Here is a 6,000-nt window from a genome sequence, read left to right on the forward strand (position 1 = left end):
ATCCCCAAGGAAGTCACTTGAAAGGAAAGAGCAAGCATTAATGCTGCCATACAATTTTAAAACGGCACCAGATTAAAAAGAACCACCGGGTACTTTTCATGCTTATTTTTTTCCATGAAGAAAAGTTGCTCAGCTCTGGTAGGGCAGATCAGATGATTTCAGAAACCACATCCTCATTACTCAGAAGCAGATTCCACCTGTCAGTATTTCAGAATTATTAGTTCTGTCCCCAATTTCTTCCCTTGAAACCACTGCATTTGTTCTCAGTGGTCCAGTGGCCTCACTGATGGTAATCAGGCCCCTAATTTTCATAACCAGAGTGATGTTTAATGTGAAGTAGGTCAGACAAGAGAGGGAAAATTGTCACTTGGGAGTAGGTCAATGTGTGCTTAGACGTACTAAACACATGCACACATGTTGACCTTTTTGTTTGAAAACTGGCTATTTAATTAGAGATTGAAATAATTGTCTGGTTTTCCTCTTCTAATTTTTAATGATATATTTTCACTGTTGGTGAATACTTACCCCATTTTAATATTCTACAGCAGTTCACAACCCTAGAATTATACACTTCTTGCACTCCTATCTGTGGTAGGAGAAATGACTTACTTCATCTGAGATAGAAAAGAGCCTATAATCAATTTAGATATAACAATCGGAGCCAGGTCACTCCATGGAATGACATTTTCCCTCTCCTTCTCCCGTTGTACTCAAACACAAGACCTCTCTCATTCCCCTTCCTTCTAAGGAAGACAGAGTCAGAGCCCTATAGCTCCTTGACCTGGGTACTGGAATGTCTCTTGTTTCAGGGTACATAAGGAGGCTCTCTTTCCTTAATTTAGCCTTATGCATGCATTGGTTACCCATTGTCATATAAGAAAACACCCTAAAAATTGGTTTCTTAAAACACAATCATCATTTTTAATCTCTCACAGTTTTTGTGAGTCAAAAACTTTGACAGGGCCTAGTGAGAATAGCTCATTCCTCTGACGTCTGGAACCTCAACTGGGAAACTGGAAGGCTGGGGCCTTGAGTCCTGTAAAGGCTCATTCACTCATGTGCTTGCAGTTGATGTGAACTGAGACCTTCACTGGGATATTGAGTGGAACATACAGATACAGCTCTCCATGTGGCCTGACTGCCTTTTGGTTTTGTGACTAGTTTTGAAATTTGAGTAGAGAGAAGAGTAGGGATTGTATTAGAGTTTGGAAGTGAAGTGTTCCCTTAAAAGCTCCTGTATTCATACAGGCATATTTAGAGGTGGGATAATTGGATTGTGAGATCTGTATCCTAATAAGTCCATCCTACTTTGAATTGACTGACTGGGTGTTAACATAGGCAGGAGAAAGGAGGTGGTTTAAGGAAGTGGGTCACTGGTGGTGAGCCCTAGGAGGGTGTATCTTCCCTGTGAGCGCTTCTCCTCCTACCTCTTTATCTCTACTTCCTAATTCCACAATGAGCTGAGCACTTTTCTTTGCTTAACCCTTTCACCATCATGTTCTGCCTCATCTTGGATCCAGAGCAATGGAGTCGGCCATCTATGAACTGAGACCTCTGAAACTGGGAGCCCCAAATAAACTTTTCCTCTTCTAGGTTGTTCTTGTAGGGAGTTTTGATGACAAAGATGCAAAAGCAAACTAAAATAGGCTATGTATCCTTACTCTCTATCCTCATAAGGCACATAATACAACTTCCACAATACCCTGTCAGGACAGTTATAAGTGAAAAGGACAGACCCATCTTTCAGCATGTGAAGTGTCAGTCTTATTGTAAGAGTTTGTAGGATAGAATAGATGTATTGGAAAGGGTATCTTTGGAAAATACAACCTGCCAACACAAATTGATGTTGCATATTGAACCTAGCTGACTTCAGGAGTAAGGGTGAACTATTAGCTTCCCACATCTTCCAACTATTTTTTAAAATATTCCAGATTCAAAAGCATGAAAATTTTTCCACGTATGGGCAACATGAAAGGAATTATGAGAAGAATAGTTTTTATACTGATAAAAGGTACATACTTTGCCTTTATGTTATGTGAGTAAACTGAAATTTGGAGGAATTCAGAAACTTCCCAGAGAATCACAAAAGCAACACACTATGCAAACAGGACTCATATTATAGAGAAAATTTAGTAAGAAGTCTGTAAAAATCTATTGAAACCTTTTTTCACCATTTTTATTCTTTCCTGCCCAATTTTAGAAGTATAATCTAATCCAAAAATAAAGAAATTGTATTCCATAAAAATACTATTTCAAGCCAAGGTTGGTCGCAATCGCAGAGAGAGCTGGTGGGTGAGCCAGCCCACTGACCTCAACACCGAGGTTGGACACCTTCACTAGGATACCCTGCCTGACACCCACACCAAGGTCAGACGCCATTGCTGAGCCTGGCTGCCTACCCCACCTACTGCTGAGGAACACTGCAACTGCCTCTGTGCTGACTCAGTGCACCCTCGCTGGGGCTCCCCAGCTTCCTTATAGGCTGGTGCAGGCATTTTGAATTATTCCTGAGTGCGTGGCCATCATCATTTGAAGGGCGGCTCCCTTCTTGAGACACCAAGAGACTGGAGGACCTTTGACAGGACCCAGGAGTCAAGAAGAGGTGGTATTGAGAGACTCAGGACCAACTCAGAGCCACTGGGTGAGTCTCTCCCACTAGGCGGGCTCCCTGGATGGTGCAGTAGTCCCGAAATGCAGGGAATTTCCTGGAGTAGAGTGGCCCAGTGAGACTCCCCCGCTGGAGCCATGAACCTGGTCAACTGGGAGCATTGCAGAGGAGGGCCACACAGTGAGAGGCTTTGAAACAGAGTGAGGGTCCCAGGCCCAAGCGGCAGGACCAGACCACAGGCAGTTTCTCGGAGGAGAGACGCACAGCAAGAGGCTTCGGCGCAGGGTGAGGCTCCCTGGACTGGACGATAGGTCCGGTACACAGGGAACATAGCAGAGGAGGGCCTACACAACAAGGGAGTCCCTCACAGGGTCAGGCTCCCCAACCCAGGCAGTAGGTCCGGACCCCTGGGAACGTCACAGAGGGCTGCCCAGTCCAGGCTGTAGTTCTGGACCGAAGGGAACTTCTCAGAGGAGAGCTGCCCAGCAAAGCATCCCCATCAGGTGAGTCTTCCCCATTGGATGAGGCTTTCCCACCAGGGCAGTAGAACCAGAGACACAGGCCCAGACCAGACGACCCCCAATCTGTAGTCTAGTCCCCTGTTGGCTGACCATCAGTCAACAAGTGGAGGCGCCTCTGCTCACTGACAGGGAATATACCCCACCTGAAGGCCATCACCCTTAGAGGGACAGCTTCCTAATGGAGCACCGCATTATCAAGTTCCTCCAAGATGTCAGGCTACTGAAGGTTAATAGGTGAGTAATTGGAAATCTACAGGGAAAATAGTAGCCAATAGAGGAAATCTGCATTATATCAGAGTTTCACTACTGGAAGGATAGATACCTGAGCAATATGAGAAAACAAGGGAAGAAAATGTCCCAAACAAACCTAGATGCTACATCAATAAAATTCAATGACAGCAGGGCAGAAGAAATGTCAAAAAGGGAGTTCAGAATGTACATAATTAAAATGATCAGAGAAGCAAACAATGAGATGAAAGAGCAAATGCAGGCTTTGAATGATTGCACCACTCGACAGTTAAAAGAGCAAATGGAATGGTAGAATTTTCTGGTTCCTCTAAATATATAATCATGTCATCAGCAAATAGGGATAGTTTGAGTTCTTCTTTTCCTATTTGAATCTCTTTAATTTCCTTTGTCTGTCTAATTGTTCTGACTAGATTTTCGAAGACAATGTTGAATAGAAGTGGTGAAAGAGTGCATCCCTGTTTTGTTCCAGTTTTTAGGGAGAATGCTTTCAGTTTCTCACCATTTAGAATGATATTAGCCATGGGCTTAGCATAGATGGTCTTTACAATATTAAGGAATGTTCCCACTATCCCTATTTTTTCTAGTGTTTTGAGCATGAAGGGGTGCTGTATTTTATCAAATGCTTTTTCTGCATCTATCAAAATAATCACGTGATTCTTGACTTTAACTCTATTGATATGGGAATTACATTTATTGATTTCTGGATGTTGAACCAACCTTGCATCCCTGGGATAAAACCCACTTGATGGTGGTGCACTATCTTTTTAATATATTTTTGTATGTGATTTGCTAATATTTTGTTGAGAAATTTTGCATCAATATTCATTAAAGATATTGGTCTGAAATTTTCTTTCCTCAATGTATCTCTATCTGGTTTAGGGATCAGGGTGATATTGACTTCAGAGAATGAGTTTGGGAGGGTTCCCTCCTCTTCTATTTTATGGAATACTTTGAGAAGTATTGGAATGAGCTCTTCTTTAAAGGTTTTGTAGAACTCGGCTGAGAACCCATCTGGTATCGGACTTTTCTTTGTTGGTATGCTTTTGATGACTTCTTCTATTTCATTAGTTGAAATTGATCTATTTAAATTGTGTATATCCTCCTGGTTCAATTTAGGTAATTCATATGTCTCTAGAAACCTGTTGATGTCTTTGAGTTTTCTATTTTATTGGAGAATAGATTTTCAAAATAACTTCTAATTATACTTTGTATTCTAATTGTGTCTGTCATGATATTTCCTTGTTCATTCTGAATTTTAGTAAGTTGAGTTTTCTCTCTCCTCTTTGTTAGTGTGGCTAAGGATTTATCAATTTTGTTTATTTTTTCAAAGAACCAAATATTTATTTTGTCAATTTTTTTATTGTTTCTTTAGTTTCAATTTCATTGATTTCAGCTCTGATTTTAAGTATTTCCTGTCTTCTACTACTTTTGGTGTTGCTCTGTTCTTCTTTTTCTAGGGCTTTGAGCTGTAGTGTTAGGTCATTTATTTGTTGATTTTTTCTTCTTTTATTGAATGCGCTCCATGAAATAAATTTTCCTCTAAGAACTGCCTTCATAGTGTCCCAGAGATTTTGATATGTTGTTTCTTTGTTCTCATTTACCTCTAAGAATTTTTTTAATTTCCTTCCTGATATCTTCTGTTATCCATTCATCATGTAATAGCATATTATTTAATCTCCAGGTTTTGGAGTAGATTCTGTTTTTACTCTGTCATTTATTTCTAATTTCAATCCATTATGATCTGATGGAATACAAGGTATTATCTCTATCTTCTTGTATTTGCTAACAGTAGCTTTGTGGCATAAGACATGGTCTATTTTAGAGAAGGATCCATGTGCTGCTGAGAAGAAAGTATATTCACTTTTTGTTGGATGGTATATTCTATAAATGTCCATTAAGTCTAAATTATTGATGGTGTTATTAAAATCTATGGTTTCTTTGTTCAATTTTTGTTTGGAGGATCTGTCCAGTGATGAGAGAGGTGTGTTAAAGTCACCTAGTATTATTGTGTTGTGGTCTATTTGATTTCTGGCCCACCGTTTGGGGCATAGATATTTATGATTGTTATGTCTTGCTGATTTATACTTCCCTTAAGCAGTATGAAATGTCCTTCTTTATCCCTTCTGACAAACTTTGGCTTGAAGTCCACATTATCTGATATGAGGATGGATACTCCAGCTTTTTTGCTGTGTCCATGTGCATAGTATGTTTTTCCCCATCCTTTCACCTTTAGTCTGTGGGTATCACTTTCTATGAGGTGAGTCTCTTGCAGGCAGCAAATTGTTGGATCTTTCTTTTTAATCCAATCTGCCAGACTATGTCTTTTGATTGATGAGTTCAGGCCATTAACATTCAGGGTTATTATTGAGATATGATTTGTATTCCTGGTCATTTGGCTCATTTTTTTTTTTTTTTTTTGACACAACTTGATTTCTCCTTTATTTGGTTGTTCCTTTAGGGTAGTTCCTCCCTTTGCTGCTTTACATCATTGTTTTTCATCTCTTCCTAATGGAATATTTTGCTGAGAATGTTTTGTAATGCTGTCTTTCTTTTTGTAAATTCTTTTAGCTTTTGTTTATCATGGAAGGATTTTATTTCATCATCAAATCTGAAGGTAAGTTT

The 6,000-nt window shown here is 39.9% G+C and overlaps 1 pseudogene across 1 annotated transcript in view; it reads right to left on the minus strand.

Moving 5' to 3' along the window:
* The window catches only part of LOC306654432 (THAP domain-containing protein 5-like), a 130,192-nt pseudogene extending 127,813 nt beyond the window's left edge, over positions 1 to 2,379 (minus strand). The window contains exon 1 of the transcript in view: positions 2,311 to 2,379. The product of the transcript in view is annotated as a THAP domain-containing protein 5-like (transcript). The remainder of the gene's footprint in view (positions 1 to 2,310) is intronic.
* Positions 2,380 to 6,000: the final 3,621 nt, after the last annotated feature.

This window comes from Sciurus vulgaris, assembly GCF_902686455.1.
Source record: "Sciurus vulgaris genome assembly, chromosome: 1".
Taxonomy (NCBI): Eukaryota; Metazoa; Chordata; class Mammalia; order Rodentia; family Sciuridae; genus Sciurus; species Sciurus vulgaris.